Source organism: Aptenodytes patagonicus, chromosome 7 (genome assembly GCF_965638725.1).
Source record: "Aptenodytes patagonicus chromosome 7, bAptPat1.pri.cur, whole genome shotgun sequence".
In the NCBI taxonomy this organism is placed as follows: domain Eukaryota; kingdom Metazoa; phylum Chordata; class Aves; order Sphenisciformes; family Spheniscidae; genus Aptenodytes; species Aptenodytes patagonicus.
In genome coordinates this window covers 44,818,980-44,845,992 of record NC_134955.1, presented here as the reverse complement: position 1 = coordinate 44,845,992, position 27,013 = coordinate 44,818,980, and positions in this window count along the sequence as shown.

Sequence of the window (27,013 nt, the reverse complement as noted above, 5' to 3'; positions counted from 1 at the left end):
CTTATTTATAATCAAAATAAAAAGATAGTTTATTGTGTACGACACGTAGTTTGAATTAACTTTCTTTATCAGACTGTATTTAATTTTCTACACGTACCCACCTCCGCAAGCACACACACACACACACACACACACACGCGCGACCTCGCAGTTTCTCCTGCGCACGTCCACCTCATTACCCAGGCGAGAGGTTAGCTGCAGGCTGCGTCTCGGTTTAACGCAGATCGCTTTTGTGGGTTTTTTGTTGTTTGGTTTTTTTGTTTCCCCCTGTAGCGATTTGGGAAGCTTGTAAAGAAGGAGATGAAGAGAAAGTGCGTGTGCGCGCACGTGTGTGGGTGTGCGTGGGTGTGCGTGGGTGCGCGGGGTGCGCGCCTGGCTGAGACACCGAGGGGCGGCAAATAGGAAGGCAAATATTATGGGTAATGCAGGGCATTTAGAAATTAACTTTGCTGTAAATATATAAAGCATACCAAGTTAGCAGCTCGTATCGGACAAGCCGAAATACATGTATATTCGCTGTCTTTCGGGTCCCAAATATCCCTTTTGTGAGTGTAACAAAATAAGAAGTCCCCATCCTAAAAGACCTCGTAGCATGTTTTCCTTCGCATCTGCTGCTCGGTTTTCGGTTTTTTCTCCAGATCCCCTCAGTTAAACCACGGAAGCGAATCGCAGTCATTGAAAGACCTCTGAATTACAGAGGTATTATGAAATGCTCATATTTTTGAAGAGAAAAGAAAGCAGCTTGCCCGGGATGGAAACAACCCAACCTCCAGTTTAAATAGCAGCTTTCGAAAGCTCCAGTCTTTTATTTATACAAGATAGCCGCTGTTACTCGGACACCAAGTGCTAGTTTGGATGGAGAAAAAGGGAAATAGACAGAAGAAAAAAAAAAGATTATCGGATTCTTTCTGCCTCCCCCCCCCCCTTTATTTCTAACTAGAGAACATCACGTGTGTCAACAGGAATTTCGAGACCTTCCATTGTTTATATTATGTCCTGCTTTATACAGCCACATTCTCAACTAACCCAAAGAATATTCCTTTTTTTTTTTCTTTCTCCACGCAGAATATTCGTTTCAGATCTATAACATCACGTTAAGCATGGCGGGGGCGGGAGTCCTGGAGCTTAGTGCTGTTATGTCTGCTAAAAGAAGAAAGTGTGGGGAATTCCTGGTCCGTGGCACAGCGCTGCCAGCTCCCGCGAAGGGAGCGAGAGCAGGGTTAACTCTGCGGATTTTTTAAATTAGGGTTAGTTTCTCCCGGAGTACAATACAAGACCGAGGGGAAAGTGCTGTGGTTAAGTCGACATTTCCCCTTCAGATGTAATTAATGTTTGCATCCTTTCAAACACGGGAACATCCAAAAGTGAGGAGCACTGAAAGGCATTAATACAGCCGAGAAATATTATCCCCCTCCCCCCCCCAAATATTGGAGTTAGCATGTTCGATAGAGATCCAGCCAGTGACTTTTCATTATAGACTTCGGGGGAAATAAATGAATTTTATTGTGTCTTGACAACCTCATAAACACATATTTGGTGGTGGGTGTAATTACTGTAATGGATTATTATGTACACTGACTTATCTTTCTTAAACTAGATTTAGTTTCGATTAAATAAACTCGTTTCCACTTTGTCTGATGTCGGCTTAGTTTAAAGTCTGTTTACTTGTTCCACAGAAAGGTGAATTCATCTCTTTATTAAGCACTAGAGACCGAGCAAACACAGTTCAAACTGTATTTACATATCAATCAGGAGAAATGCAAACAAACTGCTCTTTAACAATTTTATAGAGTTTTTTAATGACATTGTGTTATTGCCTTTTATCATAAAATTCTTTGTATAAACCAGTTATGCCTTGATTGGGACGAAGATATTTCGGGGGGGGGGGGTAAATACATTTTAATCTCCAGTCTCCCTCGAGAACACTCACGAGAACTTAGTCACTGTATAGCTTTTCTAAATTAAAATATGTGCCTCCGTCTAAACGCCTGCTTCTTCCAACACGCTGATTTTCAGTCTCCCGGTAATCAATGCAGAACTTGGATAATGGGTTGGCGAAGGGGGGGGGGGGGGGGGGGGCAGCAGCATGATTCAAATCTGAAATGATGGAAGAAATGCACGTTTCCCAGTATAACTGCTCCTTTATCGACGTGAGACCGTGGGCACCCCGTATTTTGAGAGATAAAGGGATCTAGTGAAGAATGGCTGTGCCCTTCCACTCCCCACTCCCTGGCACTGCCTGTAAATGTAGGAGAATCGCGGAGGGCATTTTTTCCTGCTGTAAATAGGAGTTCATGCTTGAGTGCCATGAAGTGTGCATGTAGTGGCACAGCAGGCTGTGGAAAAAAAACCCAACCCACAAAACCCAACAAAAAACCATCACCACCACCGCCACCGCCACAACAACAGCAGCAATACCAAAAGGCTTCTTCACGTTTGCCGCTTCATATCAAAACGGGTTGTGGGGTGGTGTGCTTTGTTGTTGTTGTTGTTGTTGTTGTTGTTGTTGTTGTTGTTGTTGTTGTTGTTGTTGTTGTTGTTCCACAGCAGCCTGTTAGCAACAGGGATGCTCGGAAGGAAAGGCTCGGAGGAGCCTGCGGCGCCGGGGCCTGCACCGGGCGCTGCTGCTGCTGCCCCGGCAGCGGGCTGACGGAGCAGCGCGGGGTCGTTACCGTACCTACGGGGGGGGGGGGGGGGAAGCGATGGGGAGCTGATCTGAAAGTATATCGCCCGCATCTCGGTTCAAAAGGCAGTGCAGGGCCCTAAGACAGTGTTCAAAGTGCAGATCCCAAACAATGTAATCTGAGACAGCTCTGAGATGACACCAAGAGAAGTTGCCACCGGGGGGGGGGGAGCAAAAAAAGTATTTTAGGAGTTTTGTGGCGGAGCGCAGGTAGAGGGGCCTCGCTGGGAAGGCAGCCCCGGTCCAACTTGTCGTGACGGCTGCTTTTACAAAGGGGACCTAGAGGTAAAGACTGAGTGACTTCTGAAGAATTTCAGTCCTTTCATGGCCGTGTCGGGAGCAAAGCTGAGAAATATTTTTTTTCCTGTCTGGCCCGTTGTTCCTCTCATGATCCTCTTCAGGGGAAAAAAACCCCTCCAAACCCTAAGTAAATGGTAATACTGTTTATATGTATCAAATGTGTACAGAGATTTGACCCAGTACGGCTGTTCCTATGAGGTAGAGAGATTACCGTCTCTGGCAAAGTGGTGAATAATACGAAATGACTTCTTTTTTTCTTTTTTTTTTCTGGCTGCAAGCACATTAGGGAGCAGGTAAGGTCAAAGTTTTCTATATCCTATGTCTTTCTCTCGAAGGCTTCTGGTCAGCTATATAAATAAGACGGTGAATAAGATGTATTGATGTAAAAAGAAACTGAAATTCGTTTTGATGCTTAAAACAACTTACTATGCAGAAAATTTCTTGGGAAACCTAGAGATGAAAACGTTAACTGTGACATTTAATCTTCGATGTAAAGGTTTTTGTCAGGGGGAGGGGGAAGAGGGAAATCTGTATTTTTTTTTTTACAATGACACAGACATTAAGAAGCAGACATTTACAAATGGCCGAATGCACTACCTACGAAAGACAATATGAATCCACTGTCCTGAGACGGCGTATAGAAATGGAAAAAAGTTAAAAATGTATATTCTAAAAATATTTACCAAGTGACTAACGATACTTAGGTCTGTTTTTACTGGCTAGCTCCATATCTCACGCTAACAACTAAATCTGAATACGATGGCTGCTGTTTTCTGAGTTATATTTCTATTCGTTAAAAACAGTGGGACTTTCCGTGTAATTTTAAATTAGTTTGTAGGTTGTGCTTCTTTAGCAAGTTAATTTACATAGCTGATTTTAGTGAACGTGTATGACTTACTGCATTCATTCGATGAGAACTCCCCATGTTCTTCAGAGTAGTGCTTCATCGATACGGGGGCTCCTTAAAGTGTACAGGAAAAGAATAAAGCGCATGTACACATGAGGTTGGGGTTTTTTTGTGGTGGCTTTGTTTGTTTGGGTTTGTGTTTGTTTTTTGCGGTTGTTTGTTTGTTTTTTTTTTTTAATAAAAGAATAGTTGCAATGCTTAGAAAACTAAGCAAGGTATGAGACCTTCACTTCCATCTGTTCTGGTGGATTTCACCGGAATCCTTCTTCTCGATCAAGTAAATTTGGGCAAGTAATAACGTACTAGAAGGCGACAAACTTACACACACCTGGGATCTTGGAGGGAACAGACTTTTTTGCTTCATATCAAAGGTGTTGCTGAAGTGGCTGAGTTCATTTCAGTGTGTTACTGACCTAATAATGTGACTCTAGGACACGGTTCTTTCGGAGTTTCTCTCGGTGCTTTTGTTCCTTAAACTTTTTGTTGTCGGTGCTCCTGTTTCTCAGAGAAGCTCTTCAAAATATTATCTTTTTCTTGAGCACCTTCTTGGTCTGGGCTTTTGCTCTTAACCTGCACGTTACTTCAGAAACGCACTGTTGCTGCTGCGAAATGGAGTGCACGAAGCCCCCCGTCCCCTGCACCTCTCTCTGCATTAGCTCACCGCAGAGGAAAAGAAACAAGTGGATGACCGATGCGGAGCGTTTAGTCTATGTATGTGCGTCTATATACGAATTATACCTAGAGATGTGTGCACCTGATAGCGCATGTAGAAGCTCATGTGCCCGGCGTTAACCGTGGGGTCTGGGCAGCAGAGGCGGGCAGGAATGGGAAAACTCTTGCTTTGAAAGAAGCATTGCCCGCTGGCCTGTGCCTCCGCTCCGCTCCTTATTTTACACCGAAGAAATCCTCCCGCGACTTGCCGCCTTTGCCCACCCGAGGCTGCCCCGGCGGGACGGGACGGTGGCGGGACCCGGGACGGCGGCGGGACGGGACGGCGGCGGCGGGAGCCGGCCCCGCAGCGCCGCCTCGCCGGGCTCCCTGCGAGCAGCGGCGCAGACCCCCGCCGGGCGCCCGCTGCGCTGCCCCTCCGCCGCCGTCGCCTACCAAAAACCACCCGACACGGCGAAGTTTCCGCCGGTGCTCAGGTCGCGGTTCTCCGTCAAGGGGAACGGGCCCGATCCTGCCCTTTGCCAGCGGGCTCCGCGGCCGCGGGGGCCGCCCGCACCCCGGCCGCGGGGTCTCTTGCAAGCAGAGGTCGGGCTCTCCCGCAGCCCCGGGTGCTGCGCAGCCCGCGGGAGCCGGCAGCAGGCGAGCGAAGTTCCCCGCCCGCGGGCTACAGGCGACCGAGGGCAGCGCCTGCCTCGCTCTTTATTTTTTAATTGCCGGCTAAGGCAGCCCTCTGCCTGCGCTGCCAGGCTGCCGGGCTGCAGGTGCTCCCGGGCAGATCCAGCTGTGCGCGCCCACCGCCCCTCGTCCTTGGCACACGGGGCGATGCCCAGGCGGGAGGGCCGCAGACGCCGGGCCAGGAGCCCCTTTGACTTTCGTCCAAACGCTGCTCCCAAACGCCCTGACAAGGTATTTACCGCCTATGGCGCCTCGCCATAGCAGGGGCGAGTGGCATGGGGCTCGGGGACCCGGTACTGCCCCGTCACTGCAACACACACCACACTTGCCTAGCGGGGTAATGGCAGGGGAGCGCGTGGCACCTCCGCGGTAACCCAAAAAAGACCGAGGACGGGATGCGGCCCGATGAATTTGCGTCTTCGCAAAGGTACTGTGCAAGTGCGGGGAAGGATGGAGGACAGGTCCCAGCACTGGCATCTTCTGCGCTGTCAGAGGTCTCCCGTGCAGCCACTTTCGCGGGACTCTGCCGGGCGGTGCCGGGCCGCCGCTCCCCTCGCCGGTGCCCGGCGAAGCGGCGGCCCCGGCCCCCTGCCTGCCCCGCCAGCCCGGCCGCGGGGGCTCCCCGCGGTCCGCCGGGCACGCAGGGCTGGGCACCCCCACCCGCTCCCAGCTCCTTTGGTTGGTTTAGGTGAGGGGAAACCAACCCCCGAGGAAGCGCCCGAGAAAGTTTGGGCGTGCTGGCCCGGAGCAGCGGCGGGACGGCGGGGGGTGGGAGCGGGGCAGGCCGGGCCGGGCGCGCGGGGCAGGGGCTGCCCCCCCCCGGGGGGGGGGCGGCGGGGGAACCCCGCTTCCTGCCGCCGATTTCTCTCTCCCCCGGGCGCGGGGGGCTGCCCGCTTTCTGCCCGGTGCAGACCCCCCTTTTCTCTCCTCGCTTTTTAATTACCCTTCTGAATTTGAATGGATTATTCTTTGGAACATATGACAGGGTTTAAAGCTCTCATTACATATCAATAGACGGAACCTTTGCATGGAGGTTGTCCTCATTCTTCAGCGTGTGAGCAATAGCTGTTGCTCCCTGGCTCTGGCTTTTCCATGGACACGCACACATACACAGACTGCTTGTCTTTAAATAGTGGCTCACGAAGCAGAACCCAGACGTGGGAACCGTGTTGGCCCGTGGGGCTCGGGAGGGTGCTGGTGGATCGTGTATTTTGTGCCTGCTGTCACAGGGAGGCTGTGCGTGGCGGTGCGCTGGGACACGCCGTCCTTGCGTGGCAGTGGCAGGGGCGAGGCGCCGAAGCTGCGCTGCCGCGGGGAGGGCGGGCGTGTTCGTGTCGTGGGAGTCCGGGCACGACGTGCGCTGCGCACGGAGTAGGCTCCGCGGCGGTGGCTGAAGGTGTATGCGCTGGGGGGTGGCGGGGAAGTGTGTGTGTGCGTGCGTGCGTGTGTGTGTGTAGCGGGGGAGGGGGTGTTTGTGTGTCAGTGCATCGCCCTTCCACAATGGCAGCGTAATTATCTAGCTGAAACATTCTCAAATGGCAAAAAGTTGCAAAATAGATCGACCTCCCTGAGATGAGAAGGAGCCAGTTTCAGAGCTGTGCAACCATCATGCTTTTTTCAATACATTTTAAACAAGAGGATCTAGCGAGTGATTCCGATTCAATACACATAATCAGTTTGGAAGTCCTATTTCCATTTGAAAACAGGCCTATTTGCAATCATGAGGGCCGGACATGCTGGAAGATACAGGACGCATTCAGAGTAGGTGGTAGGTGAGAGAATCTACAGACGAGCATCAAATATTTTCTTCCCGCTGCAGACCTTTTACACGACGCTTTAATCACGATGTGTTTTTAATCTAATATTCTCTTTGAAAATATGACTTAATTGCTTTAGAAAGCAAGGTTTTGACCTACAGCGAGACTCCCCGTCGGGGACAAAAAAAAACAACCAAGGAAAGAATGGTGATTGGAAAAGCATGTTGATTGTCCTATCAGTCTCTTAGGGTTAACAGTCATTTAATCAAGAATACACCGGGTAAATGATTCCGTAGAAAATGGTAACTTGTTTTTTAAAGTAAGGCCTGGAGGAAGGACAGTTGCACGGGGGTATAAAGAGGAGCTAGCGCCCGCCGAGCCCAGAGCCCGGCAGCAAAGCCAGCCCTGCCCCGGAGAAACCCCACCCGCCGGGGCGCGGCGCCCGGGGCAGCAAACCGGGACTCCCCGTGGTCCTGTCCCCCGAGAGCCGCGTCCTGTCCTGCCGAGAGAGCGGGAGAAAGGATGCACGAAAGCCAGACCGCAGAGCTTGGGGGGTGATTTGGCCTCAGGGAGGGCGGGCCCCCCCCTCGCCTCGCCCCCGCAGCAATCCCTGCTCCGAGCAGGCACCGCACTTCCCCGCCTCTGCTTGGTCTAGAGCATTTTTCTTATTCCTTAAGTGCCCGAAGCCAAGAGAAAGCCAGGAGGCCTACGCGTCCTCCATCGTAATCATCCTGCAGGAGAGGAGCGGGCAGGGAAGTTGAGGCTCGCCTGCGGGCAACCAATAGCGAAATAAAGGCTCTCCCAACACCGCACATAGCACATTAATTGGCATTTCCGATTTCCCTCATTTACTTGTTTATGTGACTGTGCGCGCCGCTGACAGCGCGCTGCGGCTGCAGGCAGCGTCCCAGCCCCGCTCCCAGCCCTCCGCCCTGTTTTCTGCTTGGATTTTGAAAGCAGACACTTGCTTCTCGCAGCTAAATACCGTGGCCCGTCCCAGTCACAGCAGCCCTGCTTTTCCCGGCTCCCACCCTCTGTCACACTGTTTTATTCTCTTCCACTTCAAAGGGCCACATCAGCTCTCGGGAAGGGGGGGGGGGGGAAGGTAAATAAATAAATATTTGAATAAATAAGGCAATGCCGTAGAAAGATGAATTAGCCCTGTAAGAGGTGCAAACTGTTATTACTGACTTGCAAACGGCACGCACACCGACGAGGATGACAGGTGGGTTTGTGCAGAGCCCCGTCCTCCCCGGCACCGTTTGGGGGGCTCTCCCCGGGTGCAGCCCGGGGGCCCGTCCAGGGCGCGGAAGGGCCGCCGCTCCCCCGCTCGCTGGCTCCGCGGGAGGGGCAGCTCCGGGCAGAGCTCGGGGTCCCCGCTGCTCCCCCAGCCCCTTCTCCCCGCTCCGCTCCCCGCGGCTGGCTGCGCCTCCCCCCCCCCCCCCCGTCCAAATCGCCCTTTCCTCGGCAAGAAAGAAAGAGCAGGGAAACTTCTCTCCATTGGGATTTCTACCTTGTTCCCCCCAGGCCGCCAAGGAAGGACCCCGCACTCCCCCCTCCGCGCTAGCTAATTAGGTCTGAGCCCTAATTAGGGCTCGGGCCAGACGGCCCGGCAAGGGGCCGGGTGCAGGAGGCCCCGAAAGGCAGCGCTCGGTGCTTTGAAGGGTTTCCTCCCCGGCCCGAGGTACCACAGTGACAAACCTGTTCTGTCCCTTGCCTCCCCTCCCCGCCCCCCCCAAAAAAAAACCAACAAAAAGTGGGCACTGATAGCTCGTGGGACCCTTCCCATGTCCAGCCGGGCGCCGGGGACAGGAGCGGCAGGACACTTTCTAGACAGAAGGAGGGAAGGGGCCCTCCAAGCCGGCGGGCGAGGGGTGCCCGCGGGGTGAGGGCTCCGGGCCCCGCCGGTGTCCCGGAGCGGCCGGTACCGCTTGGCGGGGGATGATGCACTTGCTCTGCAGAAGCAGGGTTTCGCGGTCGCCGTCGCTGTCTCCGAGGGAGAGCAGCTTTTCCCCAGCCCCGGCTCCAGCCCAGCGGCTGGAGACGATTCTCCCACGAAGCTGACGGGGTGGGGAGGTGGGCACGGAGGGAGAAAAGGGAGGAAGAAAGGGGACCTGTTCTGCTCAGGAAAAGTTATTTCCCAGCTCAGACACCGATGGTTTTATTCACACGAGTTGTCCCACTGAAATCTATGTGCTAATCACGGGGAGCAAGGAGCAGGTTTTGGCCCCACGTGTTTTTTTCCTCTCCTCAAGCCACGCCAGTTCGTTGATTATTCACCCCGCTGGATCGTGCCTAATTTCTCAACGCTTGCGAAAAACATCCCAGGGCTCCCAGCAGAATAGGGAAAGGATTCCGATCCGATTTCCTTTTTACATAATTCCTAAAGAACAGCTTATTTATGTGGCGTGGGTCACCGAGATACGGAGATATGTTACCTGACCGTTGTCGGAGGTCAAATCTTTACCCACATCGGTAACACAGCCCCCAACCAGAAACAGCGATGTCACCCCCAGAAACATCATCTGTTCTCCCAAACAGGCTCTAGGTCCCCTCGTCATTTAAGAACGACACCCCCCACCCCACCCCCCCCCCGCCGCACTTCGGCTCCCCCGGTGCATATTTGCACTCCAAGAAAACTCGCAGTCCATCAACAAGTGACCCGTTTATTTTATTATCAAGGATTTTCAGGGGAGAAATGGAAGGTCTGATCCCACAGCGGTTAGGCAGGCAAGATTCCCAGTTAACCCAGTCGGCGCCTTGCGAGTGGGAGACCGTCGGACTGCGACCTCATTTTCTTACCTTGCTGGGCGGTAGGCTGCGTACCCAGAGCCTTCCCTGGGCAAAAGGAACAGGCGAACGTTTTACGAACAAGAGTGACCTGAAAGTTAGTGTTGCTACAACTGTGTGCGTGGGGGGGATCCTCTGCGTTAATATAATCTTCTGCAAAAGCATGATGTATGGATATACGTTAAGGTGTGCGTAGATGTGTGTTTGCGTATGAGTGTATTCGTGTAGAAAAGTGATGGCTTTCGTGTTAATTTGAATTATTCGGTGTACAATAGAGAGCCTTACTAAATCAGGGTGAGATTTGCCGGGAGATAGAGGTAATTCAGTATATAGCGAGTGAGGAAAAAAAGAAGAGACGTGATCGCATTAAAAACAAAACTTAGGAGAGGAGAGTGTCCTGGAAAAGGTTGCCTACTTCTGTGTATCTTTTGCCAAACCGCGGCCGGACTTTTTATTCCTCTTTATTTAGATATTCGTTTGATTTAAATATGCACTCCTGGACGCTGGTCAAACTACCGATGGGGTGGAGACATTTCAAGGTATTTTGACAAGATAATGACCGCTGTTCTGAGATCCCTGCACGCGTTTTTAAACGAGGGATCCTGGGGGAAAAAAAAAAAAAAAAGCGAAACGGCTCCCGTCCGAATTACTAACATTAAAAAAAAATTCTGTTGCTAGTATTTTAAAGAACAAAGGGATGGATAATTCTTTTGCTCAATGAATACAAACTAAATACCAAAATTAGGAATAAAAAAGAGCAGATGATGGATTTTATTAAATATTTCACATTAAAAAAAAATTATACCTTTTATATGTACTTGTCCTTAACCTTTAAAAGCAACTGCTGTAAATACAAGATCCGTACTTTCTCTAATAGATTTTACTAGGAGCTGGTGACAGAGAACTGATTTCTTTTCTATTAGGCTTTAGTACATCTTTGTTGAAGGCCTGCAGAATGACCAGGGATTAGATTTGCATCTCTTAGGCTCCCTGTGTGGTCTTTGTAAGAAGCTTGTAACTGTTAAAAATGACTTGTTAGGAAGCGTGTGGGCTCTCATCTCTTTGCTTTTGACAGAACGATTGTGAAATTCAGATTGTTCTTATAGGCTTTAGCCTGCAGATTCCACCTGAACCCTAAGCAATTAGAGCCTAATCTCAGTGCAATCATATTTGAGTTAGGATTTGTTGCACTTTGTTTACTTCAATTAAAAAGCTACGGAATATTTCGGAGCAGTTTTTAAGTGATATTCTCGAGGCATTAGCGGATTTTTTTTCAAACCCCGAATTTTATCCTCACCGCCCCATCGCTCGGCGGTTTGGAGTGCAAAGCACTCCTCGGGTTCCGCGGGCGGAACTGAAGAGGAAACAGCAGGAAAGAAAAAACAAGCTGAAATTCCTCGCGATGCGGAGGGGAGACGACGTCCGCTGCATCCCCTTATTCTGGAGCCGGCGGAGGCAGCGGCGTGCCCCGGGGCCGGACCCCCCTCGCTTGCGAGCGGGCAAACCTCGGGGCGGGGAGGGGGAGGGGGGGGGGCGAGCCAGCCCCAGGATCGGGCCCGGGGTTCGTTGATACTAAAGCGATCGCGGCGGCGGTTGTTGGCGTTTGCGGGAGCCCGGGATGGGTTTGTTGCCGACGTGAGGCTCCAGCCGCCCACCCCCGCCGTCCCTGCTGCGCCCGCCGGCCGCCCGGCAGTTGCGGCACGCTTGCACCTGCACTACCGGGCAGCTTAAAGGCATGGCTCGTGTAACACAGCTCCCAAAAAACTGCCCCAACAAAACCACCCACCTAACCACGCCACCTGCCTGCAGTTGTCCGATACTTTTACGTTGAGAATCTAAAATGGTGAAATGGGAAGCATATATACTCGGAGGGGTTCTTTCCTCGCTCGGATGACAAGTTTCTGTCTGTGCTCAGGTTTCATATGGCCAGCTTCAGCAGGATGCCTTTTACTACTGACCTTCCCATAATTACGGTTTTCAAGTGCCACCCTCTCACATCAGAACTATTTTCTTTAAACTGAAACGCTTCCTTTCTTTTTTTCTTCTTCTTCTTTTTTCTTCAGTCATTAGGACTTTTCAGAAAGTCTTTACCAAGTCTCTGTGAATCAAACCCGAAACTTTCCAAAACGCTTTAAAATTTGGGGTCATTTCGTTAAGAATTTGGGGACAATTTTTTCTCCCCATCTGACATTTGCCATCAGTATCCTATGTTAAGACAGTCTGGGCCCGATCCTGTTGCCGGTGAACTTAGGATGCGAGACCTCCTCTGGCTCTCAGCAGAATAGGATCAAACCCTTCCATGCTAATAGAGGTTTAATAGCATCAGCACATGCCCAACAACCGCCGTTATAACCTTGACCCGGTCAGGTGCGATGATATTACTCCTCCTAAAGTTATCCTGCATTTCCTCGGTGACAGCAAACAGCTCTTTATCACCTCTCACAACCCACAATAACCCACAGGCAGTGATACCAATAACCCACTGCTCTTTTGTCATTCTCTTTCTTCGGAAGTCTACTCTAGTAACAGTAAAAAATAAGAACACTGTCTGCATCTTTTAGCCCCATGAGCCTATACTGCTCAGAACACTTCAGCCCGATGGTGACTGCTGAAGTAAAAAGTCACGGTTCTAAAAGTGAGTTAGTTACCCTCTGAGCAGTCTCTGTCCTGACGCTGAGTGCAGAACTGAGCGCTGGAGTGGAACATCAAGAGCTCCTGTCTGTATCCTGCTCCACAACTTTGCTGCTAGGCTTGCTCCGTTTGACCTGAAAACTTCTTTACAGGGAGTGTTAGAATAGTCTAGCATTATCACTGTAAAAACTTTGTTTCAGGGCTGTAAGAGGGATACGACCCAGACTTTTTTTTTTTTTTTTTTTTAACAGAAATGACAACTTTGCAGCAGTCTTGCAGGATTATTTTTAAACCACAGATTTCCACTCCTTCCTTAGACCTGCAGTGATTTACAGTTTGTCTTTTCCTTTCAGTTCATAATCAGAGACATAATTTTCCCTTACAAAATTTGAGGTCCAAAATGATATTTCTATATTTCTGCAAAATAAAGTGCTCTTCAGCCCCTTCCTATCACAATGTGGAGATACATTTGCCAAATAATCGTTGCTCTAAGGAAACAAAATAGTAAAACTCAAGGACACTCTCTGCGGAATGTACGATGCACCAAATCCAGTGATTTTAATGTTAAGAAAATTATTCTTATTAAAATGGTATCATGCAGGCAAGTATGTTCTCTTCCTGCAGTCTGAAAGAATGGGCAATTCTTCTTGCCTTAAAAGGCTGTTTTACAGATAAAAGCAACTCAGTCCACAACTTAATCTGTTTTAAATCAGGCTTGAACCGGGCTGAATCAGTGATGGAATGACAAGATTTCTGGGGGTACCAGTCCAAGAGTCACACAGTATCTCTGCTGCCCCTCCTCTTTCCCCTGCTTGCAGTGCCGCTGATTGTGTGTATGTGGGATACTCACAGAAAACAGAAAGTAGAAACAGCTGAACTAAAGGCAAAGTTGATACAGCAAAGGTTCTACTTTGACAAAAGAAACTGAAATGTACAGTAGTATTCCTGTTCAAGACAGAACTAAGGATTAGAGCAGCATTAAAGGAGAGACTAAAGCTAGCAGGTAGAGCTGATACTTTTCTCAACATACTAGTAAATCCATGCATGTACTGAAAAATTCTTATAGACAGGCAAAAACCTGAGACAAGCAAGCGTTTTTTTCTGCCATTATCTCATGCAAGATTAGGATAATGAGAGGAGCTGCCCTAAGAATGAAAAGCAAGCGTGAAGAAACAAGACAGAGCAATGCTAACATGTGCAAAGCTCTGCAAAAACTATGTGGAAGATATGAACAATGATCCCGTTCTCCAAAGACTCCTCATCCAGTCCTTATCAGAAACAGGAGGCAGCTGATCAGACTGTATGCAAGTGAGCTCAGCTCGCAGTCTGTTTGGATGATTTTGGCAGTCCACTGCCACCGAGGAAGGACAGCTTTTCTAACACAGTAATGCAGAAAAGTAATGTGCTGAAATCGAGGAGGGAGCAAAGGGGGCATGGGTGATAAGCCTCTGAATTATGGGTCAGAGGGATACCAGCAGGCTCTTTTGATATGAAAAGTGAAACACAACCTGCAACCAATAGCTTCCTAGGTTGCAGAGGTCTTTCTAGCTAGAGAAAGGGTGGACCCAGTGTTATCAAAAACAGATCTGTGGAAAAGTCTGAGGCAGCGCTTCAAAACATCCAGAAATGGCCTTGTTTTGCTTATGCTGAAGTTAATGGAAAAGCTTTCTTGGCTTCTGAAGAAGCAATTGCGTCACTCCTCTAGTGAATATTTTAGGGAAGCTCAGAGGTGAGAACAGACTTGACTGCTGCAGAGGCCAGCGAGGGCCAGTCACAGAAACCCTCAACAAAGCTGCACACAGAACAACGCCTCTGTGGGTTTTTTTTGTGTTTTGTATGACTCTGAAGTCCTCTGTGTTACAGGTATCTTTCACTGAAGAAGCCAAATTATGAGTTGTACAGCTTTTTTCGCTCGGGCTATTGCCACTCAGCCAGATCTGCTGATCTAGAGTAAAACCTGGTCCATCTAGTGCTGGCTTATAGATTCAATGTACTGGGATTTCTTATGCAACAGTGAGTGATCTGTCTGTGGAAAGGAAGACCTCAGTGACAAAAGCATTTCAGTATTTTTTCCTGTTTCTCTTATCTAATAATTTAGTGAAGTCAAACCCAGATCTCAAGACTGCTTCACAAGATATAAGCCACAGAGCAATCATGTCCTTTAGCAATATAAATAATGGAAACACATTATTTGTAATCCTTGACTTTCCAATATGCAACCTTTATTATTGATTGTTTTGAGCTAATGTGCCCAGAGTGATGAAATTAGTCTGTTTTTCCATATTTTTAAGTAGAAAAAATATGCCTTGGTCACAAGCTGAATTTTGGCAAATAGCGCGAAAGGTCCTCTAAAGAGGACAACAGATTTCAAAAATGTCTTTGCAGTCACATTCCTCTTGGGTGTCTTGTCTCACCCAGACAAGCCTAGTTCAAAACAGTCAGGAAAACGAGTGAATGATCCATGCTTTGCAAAAAATAACTTGCACTGTAACGCACACTAGTCCCAAAGCTTGGAGGAACAACGAAAGGGAGATGGAGTATTCTGGAAGTTCTCTGCCTAGACTCCTTCACTGGCTGAAGTGAGGAAAACTTCTGCCACTCATTTCCAATAATAAGCTGCAGCAATAAAAAACAGACTCTAATGAAGGGGTGAGGCCCATGGAAATGTATGAGGATATTACAGCTTAGACAAAAATCCTGGTACTACTGCAGGTACGGGAAAGAAAGGGGGATGGTGTGAGTGTTCAAAAGTTCACAGATACTAGAACATTATCCATAAAGCAATGGTTAGGCTTAGAGAAAAGGTTACATAGAAAAGGCAAGGTCAAATCAGACCAGTAGCTCATGTATCTCAGTACCCTTTCCTCTGACAACAGTACTACCTACTGCTTCTAGACCAAGACGCTCTAAGTGGGTAAGTAAGTGTAGAATAATTGGCTCAGCAGAGAGGTTTCCGAATCATGTCTGGTAGTTTTCTGAACTTCATTACTTCTTGGACTTTCCCAGGGGTATCTTGTGGCAATGAATTACACCTTTAATCCATGACGTGATTCACATTTGGCAGCTCAAGGTCCCTCCTTTCCTGAGTTCTTAAACAGGCAGACTCCATAGGGCAACTTTCTTTGCGGTGTTACATTAAAGTTAGGGTTGCCCTTTCTCACAGTACTTTGTACCTTGGAATCACTTCCACCATGATCTTCCCATGCAGTTTCTAATCCAACCTTTTTTCCAGAAGCTGCAGAGCGTGGGAGGACCTGGAAAAGCCACTGTTCTTCCTGGTGACTCAGTAAGCAATGCTGTAAGATCCAAAGATCTGCTCTTATTTCTGATGTCCTCATTGCTGTTATTATCTCAGTTTAGAGCATGAGCTATACATCACTATTTTGACCAGGACAAATATTATCCTGAACAGTTAATATGTACCCTGAAGAAAAAGAACCACAAGTTTTTATGAATCTTTTCATAGTGTGAAGAATCAACATCCGCTTGTTTAATTCACATAGCAACTCAAAACAAAAATCTGTGCCACAATCCAAACTCTTTTCTCTCCCTACATGATGCTCTTAGGAATGTATTGGTTTTTTAATTCATTGCAAATACAACCAGTACCTTCCATTTTGTTTCCTCTTATGCACTCCATTTCTACCCCAGTCCAGAAGAGACATTTTAGTTTTATTTATTTAAGGAATATGAGAGGCTTTTCCAGTATACAAAATCAATGAAGTGTGTTTTTCCAGGGCAGTAGCAAAGAGGTTGGGATGACACAGTCACAGTCTACATGTACCTAAGAAAAGATTTCCTATATTAGATGTCTTTTTAATTTAGTAGAGAAAAAGCATAATGACACCTTCCAGCTGAAAGCTTAGGCTAGGCAAAGTCCAGCTGAAATAAGGTGCAAATCATTAATAGTGAAGGCGTAAGGGTGGTGTGATAGATCCTCCACCACTTTAACTCAAAGGTGTATGTCTCTCTGGAGCATGGACAGAAACCTGTAGAAATTACTGGGTGACATATGGTGGCCTGCTGTGTGCAGGCAGTAAGACAAGAGATACACACTGGCCCTTTCTCATCTCAATTTCTGTGACTCTGAGGAATCCTAGACCAAAGTCTCTTTGTCCTTGCAAGGACTTAATACTCTCCTGTTCAGAAGGGGTACCACTGGAAATCAAGAATATTGACCACTGAATTACAAAGTTAACACTGATAACCTGAGATCTGCATTTATTCTATACTCAACTTGAATTCCATATAGAGAGAAGTCTGCAAAGCTTTTACCCTCAGAAAACTCTGAAACAGTGAATAGGAACAAGTGTTTCAGTTGAAGAAAAATACTTCTGTCCCTATGTTAATGCTCAATATACATGGGGACGCTGCTTCTTTATACTTACTGTGTCATCCATCACATGTGTAGGGTCAACACATGGATGACCCAAGCCAGCGAATCAATTCCCAGCCACCTCCCTTCCCAGGGAGAGGCGTTACTTTCTCACCTCAGCATGTTCTATTGACAAGTCCATCATTACCAGCCACCTGTATTTCACAGCATGTGAAATCCTGGGGCCTTTCCAATCCCAGGAACCAAACCTGGGTTTCTCAACAAAACAACCCAAACTTGCCATCACACAGGCACATGAAGGTACTGAAACCCTAATTGCCACTGAAAAGTCCACACTAAAAAAAATACAAATCCATAGTGCCTGCTATAATCAGCTGTTAAAGGGCTCCAGCACCCAGTCCTCAGGCAAGTTCCTTGATGGTCTAGGTCTACCTGGAGAAAGCAGACACATAAAGGAAACACAAGGCAGCTCATCTTTCATAGTCTCTATCCAAGCTACATTAGTCTGGGCTCTTTGGGTATGTGACCCAAGAGGGAGAAGCCTCCAGAGAGCTTTCACCACTTGTCTGTTGCTGGAATGAATACACTGCCATAGCTGCCTCACTTTTCTGCTCCCTACATACCTTCTGTGTGGTTTCCAATCTAACCATTTCTGCAGGGAGAGGGGGAGGGAGAGGGCATAGGAGTCAGCTCTGCTGGCAGTTCATGCTGGTGTACCAGGACCTAACTGGGGCTGAAAAATCTACCTCGACAGGCTGCTGCAATGAGCCTTTAACACGACCAATAAAAGGGGTTCTTCAGACGCAACACAGTCAGGGAAAGGAGAAATCCCAATTAAACTGAAACATGGTTTTCACTTTAGCCTTTTACGCTAGGAATCAGACTACTTTTCTTATTGAATTGTAGCTTCCCTGGAAGACAGGGATGGTGAGCAGGATGAACCCCCCATAATCCAAGAGGAAGCAGTCAATGACCTGCTACGCCACCTGGATGCTCACAAGTCTATGGGGCCGGATGGGATCCACCCGAGAGTGCTGAGGGAGCTGGCGGAGGTGCTCGCCAAGCTGCTCTCCATCATTTATCAGCAGTCCTGGTTAACGGGGGAGGTCCCGGATGACTGGAGGCTTGCCAATGTGACGCCCATCTACAAGAAGGGCCGGAAGGAGGATCCGGGGAACTACAGGCCTGTCAGCCTGACTTCGGTGCCGGGGAAGATTATGGAGCGGTTCATCTTGAGGGCGCTCACAAGGCATGAGCGGGACAACCAGGGGATCAGGCCCAGCCAGCACGGGTTCATGAGAGGCAGGTCCTGCTTGACCAACCTGATCTCCTTCTATGACCAGGTGAGCCACCTAGTGGATGAGGGAAAGGCTGTGGATGTGGTCTACCTGGACTTCAGTAAGGCCTTTGACACCGTCTCCCACAGCATTCTCCTAGAGAAGCTGGCGGCTCACGGCTTAGGCAGGTGTACTCTGCGCTGGGTCAAAAACTGGCTGGACGGCCGGGCCCAGAGAGTTGTGGTGAATGGAGTTAAATCCAGTTGGTGGCCGGTCACGAGCGGTGTTCCCCAGGGCTCAGTTTTGGGGCCGGTCTTGTTCAATATCTTTATCAATGACCTGGACAAGGGGATCGAGTGCACCGTCAGTAAGTTTGCAGACGACACCAAGTTGGGCGGGAGTGTTGATCTGCTCGAGGGTAGGAAGGCTCTGCAGAGGGACCTGGACAGGCTGGATCGAAGGGCTGAGGCCAATTGTATGAGGTTCAACAAGGCCAAGTGCCAGGTCCTGCACTTCAGCCACAACAACCCCATGCAGCGCTACAGGCTTGGGGAAGAGTGGCTGGAAAGCTGCCTGTCGGAAAAGGACCTGGGGGTGTTGGTCGACAGCCAGCTGAACACAAGCCGGCAGTGTGCCCAGGCGGCCAAGAAGGCCAATGGCATCCTGGCCTGTATCAGAAATAGCGTGGCCAGCAGGAGTAGGGAAGTGATCGTGCCCCTGTACTCGGCACTGGTGAGGCCACACCTCGAATACTGTGTTCAGTTTTGGGCCCCTCACTACAAGAAGGACGTTGAGGTGCTGGAGCGTGTCCAGAGAAGGGCAACGAGGCTGGTGAGGGGTCTGGAGAACAAGTCTTCTGAGGAGCGGCTGAGGGAACTGGGGTTGTTTAGCCTGGAGAAAAGGAGGCTGAGGGGAGACCTCATCGCTCTCTACAACTACCTGAAAGGAGGTTGTAGCGAGGTGGGTGTCGGTCTCTTCTCCCAAGTAACAAGCGATAGGACGAGAGGAAATGGCCTCAAGTTGCGCCAGGGGAGGTTTAGATTGGACGTGAGGAAAAATGTCTTTACTGAAGGAGTGGTTAAACATTGGAACAGGCTGCCCAGGGAAGTGGTGGAGTCCCCATCCCTGGAGGTATTTAAAAGACGAGTAGATGAGGCACTTAGGGACATGGTTTAGTGGGTGGTGGTGTTGGGTCGACGGTTGGACTCGATGATCTTAGAGGTCTTTTCCAACCTCAATGATTCTATGATTCTATGATTCTATGATTCACATCCAGAACAATATTATTGAAATAAGATTTCAAGGCTGCTTTTGGATCTCTTTGCTACACAACAATACTTCCAATAAGGGGACTTCTAGAAGAGAGCCACATGGTACTTTTGATGGAAAAGGTGTGACCTGCCTTCAAGGTGGGGCATTACTAGACCCATGTTAATTAAAAAAACCCATGGTTTGGAGACCTGAGATGTTAAGAGATATGGCCTATATATCTCAATGATCCAGACTGTACAGGAGTCACAGTCACGTTTTTCAAATGCCTCCAACTCTCAGTCAACCAAGTATAAATATAACAAGCCTTAGTCAATGCCTTCAGAAAACAGGAAACTGAGCATACCGCCTCTTCCCATTGCAGACATCATTTCAATTTTAGCTACTTTGTTGTCAAAACCTTAGCAGATAATGAGAGGAAGGAGACAGGATGAAAAAAATAATGCAGGCGGTAGTAATGGGAACTCAAATGGCTGCAGAGAAAGAGGAAGATGGAAAAACAAAGGAAAAGCATAAACCCAGAGAAAATGGAGAGGAGGCAGGAGGATATGGAAGAACTGGAATATAGTGGTTGTCTGAAGGGTAGAATTCTTCTTTCCGAATATTTAACACCACAGAAAGGAATTTAATGTAAATAGGTGATTGGAACAAGCAGTCTCTATTCTTTTCTTAACCCCTGTGGAAACCTCCCAGAAGGTGGGATTTCACTGCATATCCTCCTGTGGACTGAAAAAGACTGAAAAACTGACTGTGATCAGAACTGGGATGGATTTCTGCTTTCTCCACGGATGATCACTGTCACACATAGGATCTGCGATGTTTCCTACTTTCTGGCGCAAAGGTGATGATGATGTGTACATGAAGTGGAGCTTAATCATCTCACTGCAGCACCTAAACCCCAGAAACAGCCCCAGCCTCAACCAGAGAAAAAGAGGGAGAGAAAGGGTTTTATCTTAACGAGAAAACCGAGTTAGAGGGAGATGAAGAAACAGGCTCAAGGCTCTTCTGGAAGTCTGTAGCACGATGGGGAACAAGAAAGCAGCCTGTGCAGCTAACATCTCAGTCACAAGTCTCTCCTTCTTCTCTTTGCTCTCAAATCCCTAGAAGCAGCAGGAGCAGCATAACAGAAACAAAAGATGTAGTATGCTCTCACTGACCCTGAGCCTGAAGAGGCCTCTCAGCTCCAATTCCACTTTATAGAAGTGTGATTTCATAGGGGTCCGAGAATATGTCATGGTTGCCTGAGGGGCGTAACAGGGGATGGAGAGAAAGGATGGGGGAGCAGCTAGGTCCTACCTACTGTTAGCATAAAATATACATAGCATTTCAGCTGGGATTGATTTCTTCCACAGTCCAACAGCTGACAGCCTTCACTCTGGCATTTTCGCTCTGGAGTTTGTTTTTGTGTGTTTTAGCCAACTATCTGCCCCCATCTGTCCCTCCTGTCCCTGCAGCCCTCCTAAGCATCAGGAGAATCTGATGCCCCAGAGGGGCAGTGAGAGCGGTGAGCACAGACTGATCACAAGACACGGCCTCAAGCAATGCAGATCCCAAGTGGGACAGAGCTCCCATTGCAGACAGGGGACAGGCTCCTACGTGATGCTGAGCTGAACTGTTCTCGAATTTAAAATCTTCAGATGACTTGTTTTAGACCCTCTGGTTTTAGATGAATGTCTTGTTCTGACTCTATTTCTTAGAGTCAGTATGGGCAGGAATGAAGAAACTTTGTTGCAAAAATAAAACGGCACTTTTGAAACAAGGATAAAGGATTTGGAAAGTGGCATGAAGAGGTGATAGGTAATTTTGCAGCGAGTCAGATAAAAAATTACAGAGATTCTTTTTTTTTTTTTTGTGTAGCCAATGGGAAATATGAGGTGTTTTAAATCAGATTATTTAGAAGTGGTGGTTTGTTTTAATATTAAATAAAATTCACTGCGCTGAACTTTCTCTAGATATTAAAATTTCAGTGGCACCAACTAAAGGCAAATAATGAATTCTTGTGTATTTCACACATCTTCAATATTAAAACAATCTGATTTGCACAATAACAAAATGCCTGCTTCTACAGCACTGAAACAGCTTTTTAGTATTCCAGCTTCTAACCCCCTGAATGTATGTATCTCCACAGATATACAGAGGCAAATGTAGGATGTACAGGATAACAGCATTAACTTCTGATTCAAGATTAGCTTGTATATGAGAGAAGAACGGGAAATAAGTAGCTGAATTTCTTTCAGTTTTTTCTATGTCTAGGCTTGTTTTCTTTGTGTACATATCTTTAAAAATGTAGCTCTGATTTGGAAATGCAATCACAAAGTAGTATGTTTCGCATGTACACTGTACTTACAGAAGGGCACAATAGTAGAGCGAGTTTATAAAATTATACTTTATTTTAAAACATAAAAAGCAACATGCCATTGCAAATACTTCTAGTGTATCTAGTAAGAACATTTTAAGGAAAAAAGGGTTAAAATTGCACAGATATTGAATTCATCTGTTTTTAAGCAAAAATCTATTCAACAGCAAAAAAAAAAGGTATTGTGCTGTGTGTTCCTGCTTAAAACTGAGAACAACACTGGAGCATCGCAGTTAATTAGCTCCAGTCAACATGAGATGCTTTACAACATTTCTCACATCCGTGCTTCATCTGGGCTTTAGAATAAACATTTCCCACACTCTGCATGAAGAAAATAACTAGAAAATACACAGCTTAGTCGTTCAAAACATGGAGGTATTTCAGGCAGTCTTTCCTGCACCAGAGAAGAGATTTTAAATAATTTCCATAAAAACAGAGATTAAACCACTGAACAGCGTGGTTTGTAACCCTATTTGCTTAGCATTTGGGGGGGTTAATATCTATTCTTAATCATCAAATCATACATATTGCTTTTAAAAAGATCTTTCAGCCTTTCTGTATTTATTGTAATTTTTGTGTACTTTAGTTAGCTGTTACGCAAGAGAACTGTCTGCTCTGTAAAGGCATCATATAAAAATCTCCATTTAATGCATTATAAATAATGAAGTGCTACATTATAATAATTATTTCCATATTAACTGAATGCACAGCTGAGTTACCTGTATTAAACATCTACACTTTGCTTAATGCCTTTAAATAGCATCCGATTCTCTCTTCTTATTGCAACTATTCAACTAATGTTCTGGCCCAGGGGAAGCTGCAGAGTTTACTTGTATAAGGCCAGAGACTTGCCAGGGAGAAGCACCCTATTTAATGCATTTTATTTCTTTCATTCAATTTTGATTGTACAATATATGTATTTAAAAGGTTAAGACTCTGCATCATGCATTGCAAACAGGCATGTAACATTTACTATTTTTTACACTCTCAGAAAGGCACTAAACAGCTTCCCATTTTACCTAACAGCTGAGATGAACTGTCTAAAAAGAACTGCTTTCTTTCCAAAGAAGTGACTGTAACTTCACTTGTGTGAAGAACGCCAAAGCTTGTCCATGGATTACTATTACTAAATACATCAGAATATAGTATTTGCTTTAAAATGTATTATTTTAAAATTTGGATTTATTATTCACTGTGTACATATTTATAAATATATACTATTTTTGAGGTCAGAGGCAGTGCTTCCAAGCTCAGATGCTTGTTTTTAAACCGGGATATATACTAGAGAATGCAAAAGACAAAAAATCTTTTGTCTAAAAAGCCACGCTGAGCGGAACAGCTTTCTTGTGAACTTTCTGAATTCTGGCAACATATTTTCCTCAGACATTATTTATTATTTGTTCACTGTTTGTTGCTCTTCATGTTGTAACAACAAATAAGTAGTACTAAGACATTTTCTGCCCATCAGTTGTAAATGTACCAGAGCCAGCTGAACAGGGGCCACCTTTATTGCGAAAGTGAATGGGGTTTGGGGATGGGATTAATTAGGAGGAGGGAATGTAAGGACTCCTACTTTAAGAGGCAACTACCTTGTATCATTAGTTTGCTTGTTTTTGGAAAAAAAAAAAGAATCAAACAAACAAACAAAAAACCCCAAAAACCCTTGCAACAAAAATTGAAAGCAGAATTAGATGCATTTTCAAAGACCGCTCTTTAGCCTCTCTGAAGTTTCATGTGTATTTAATAAACTACTACTACAATAGAGCATATGCCTTCAAATTATTTAATGCTCCTATTACAGGAGATATTAAAGACTGGCCAGCAAGACAATTGTGCCATTCATGTTCATATTTCAATTAAACATTTGTGAATGTGACACTGCTTTCTTGTAAAGACCCCAATGTTCTTTACACGGAGGGCAATTTTATGATCAGTGGTTAATGAAAAATTACATTGCTGGCACCATTGTTTAGTAAATAGAATGTCACTGCCATAATGCCAACTTTGAATATTAAAGTAGTCACAGAATTGTCTCTGAACTCATTGTTTCTTAAAGCAAACATATCTCAGGGAAAGGTCAAATGGTTTAGGTAAAAATATTTTAATCCTTTGGATAGACAAATTTGTAAAGGGAATGATGTGAAGTTCTGGAAAGTTGGGATTAGACTTTGACTTAAGAGGATAGACTGTATGAGCAATTTTTTAAACAGAAGTTTCAATCACATCATTTGTCATAATTTTCAACAGGCAAAACTGTCTTCTGCTAATGAGGAGAGAATCTGGTGCAGTGTGTACAACTGAAAAGAAAAACATTTGAAGAAAAAAAAATCACAAGCACAGAGCAGTCTATCGAACACTTCTATCTAGAAAATACTGGTACTTAATTCAGGTCTTCTTCATGCTCCTTGGCTGAGGATCAAAATTCTTATTTGGACAAAACTCTCACAGCTGTCTTTCTCTAGATTTTTGCTTAAGCAGAAGTGACAAGAATTTGCCATTTTGTACACCAGTCTGGTTTTCTGCTCTCTCGTACAAATTTTAAGCCACTGGCTTCAGCTGAATTATTTTTGGTACACATTATTAAATGTGAAAGAGCTGATCCCTTGGATTATACATTTTATTTACATAATGTAAATGTAACTCTAAGTCTTTTCAAGAAATTACAGCTAATGAAGCCTAGGAAATTTATTGATGGACTGGGGAAACCTTTCTGCCCTAATCTTCTCTTTTGTGTGTTACTTATTGTAATAGAATCAATAAAAACAACAGAACTGGGGAAGGAAGTAGAAGAAAGAAAACTCAGAACTGCAGGAAAGTCTGTTTTGCCATTCATTAATGGCTAAGCATGCAGGCACAAAGGCACAGAAGACAGCAGCGCAGGGATAAAATATTCTATACGGGGTACTACCAGTCAGAATGAAATGAACGAGCCATATGAAATCCTGCTTCAACTTTTATATTAGTATGAAGTAAACTGCTTTTTAAAGAGTGCTGCATACAATTATGAGAAGAAACTGAAACAACATAAACTTTAGTGTTACAAGTAAACAAACAATAAACAAATGAATGAAAATGACATGATAATCTATTTAGAAAATCTATCTAATGGGGCCTGATCCTGAAGCCTGTTTTGGGCAAGATTTCCATAAATATGGCATTTGCCTGTAAGAACTGCAGGACTTGGATCTAACAGCTGTGTCTGCAATTCTTTAATTAAAAAGACAAATGAATATATTTAACTTCTAACATTTTCTTAAATAAAACAGCTCTTTTGCCATAACAAACTATTTCTCTTTCTGGGAGAAACATCTCTTTTAAGACCATGCCTTTTAACTTTTAAGGTCTTAAAATGATTTCTTATGCAACTTCATGAACAGATGCCTAAATAAGATGGGGAACCAAAGAGAGAGCGCTGATAAAATACAGAGCTCATCTATCCTATTTGTATTTATTAACGAGAAACATATGGGAAGATGCTCCAACCCCCCTTTTTTTGGCCAACCAGTTCAATGAAACTACCTGCATCGGTTAGGAGAGCAGAATTTTGGTCAAATACAGGCTCAGCTGGACCTTTAAAAAGAGCACAGAAGGGGAGAAAACTCTGGAGGACTGTTTCCCCTGTGAAGAGAGTGGTTTATGGCCAAAGCAGAAACATAAAAATTGAACCTGAAATACACAGATCTTACGGAATCAGCTGAAGTCAAAGAGGTTCAGGCACACTGTGAAGACCCACTTATATCCTGCATTTGGTTGGGGAGGGGATGGTACATAGCTTTCTCCCAGACTTGACTGAGGACAAAAAAACCCTCTGAAGGACCCTTTGTTTGATCTCTGGTGGCTGAGTATCCACCTTGGGCTTTCTCCTTACGTATGGATCTGCTGAGACGTGCTGCTGCTGAATTCAACGAAATTGAGCCCTAACTGTGATTGGGATATGAGGACACATAATTAGCTGTGTTAGAAAACTGACCCTCAGTCTTTCATTAAGATGGAATTTTACCCTGTAAAATATAAATGAGTAAAGACATTTTAATCAGGAAAATAAAATAACCAAATGATTCTCCTCTGTTGTTATTTTTACACTACAGTGAAACAATGGTAGGGAAACTCACTTTAGGTGATATCACTTAATTAGGAAAAGCATCCTAATCAGATCCCCCTCCAACTGCAATAACTGTAGGGAGTCAAGTACATTTCTCTATCAAAGTAGCAAGCTGCAGTGAAGTATAGATATTGATATTTTAAACTGTGATACAAAAGCAATAGCAGAGAAGGCACAAACACTAAGAAAGCAAACTTGTATTCTCTATATCCCCAATTTCAGGACTGCTTCTAAAAGATATATGCTATAGCTCTTATGACATTTCTGCACCTCCACTTACTAAAATAATGTCTGGATTAGTAATTCCATAGCCAGGACTCAATGGTTAATGAGGGCCATGGCACATAGACTACTCCCGTTGGTGACTCAATATGAGTAACCGAGACCATCTCAGTCCTTGCATTTTCCTGCTATTTCTGTCCATCTCACTTGGTATTACACATTACACGTGGGAAACCTGGAGCAGAATATGGACACAGAGAGGAGCCCTTGCTGGAAGGTCCATGTAGTTAGCAGCTATATTGCCTGGTACTTCTGGAAGCACAGTATCTCCACATCCTCTGATTCAATGCAGTCCTTTTTTGGTGACTGTGGATTAATGGTACAGTTAAGCCTTCTATATTTATAAGTATGCTTACAGTTTCCCTCTCTACATTTATCTCCAATACTATGAGTGCCTATTAATGATAGCATTCCACGGCATTCAATTCTTTGCATAGGAAAAGTAGCTTTGGCTTACAGTGCCTGATACTCTGCCTTCTGCACAGGACTAATGCAAAGCCCAGGAACTTCAGAAATCCCCTTCAATTTCAGAGTAAATCTTAGGGTTTATTTCAGTGAAATGGGTTTTCAGTGAGGCACCTCCTCCCTAACTAGAAGTAGCCGTGCATAATAAAAGCCATACAGAATGGGAAGGGAAATAAATACTAAAGTACTACCAATTACATGCAATTAGTTGCATTGCCAACACCAATCATTGAAAAGTTACAAAACAGGCTTTAAAATAACAATTTTTAACATATGTGTAGGATCCTGTTTATGCATTTACTAAATTTGAGTGTTTGGTTTTCCCCCCCAGTTTTTCTAAGCAAACAGCAGTTGGTAACTCCAGGATTACTTTGAAAAAAAAAAATCTGTGCTCATATATTGGCTACACAGTGTATGGCAGATTTAAAAAAAAGTTTTTGATAAGGTTCTTCACCAAAGACTCTTAATTGAAGCTGTCCTGGCATAAGAGGGTAGGTGCTCTGCTTAAAGGACA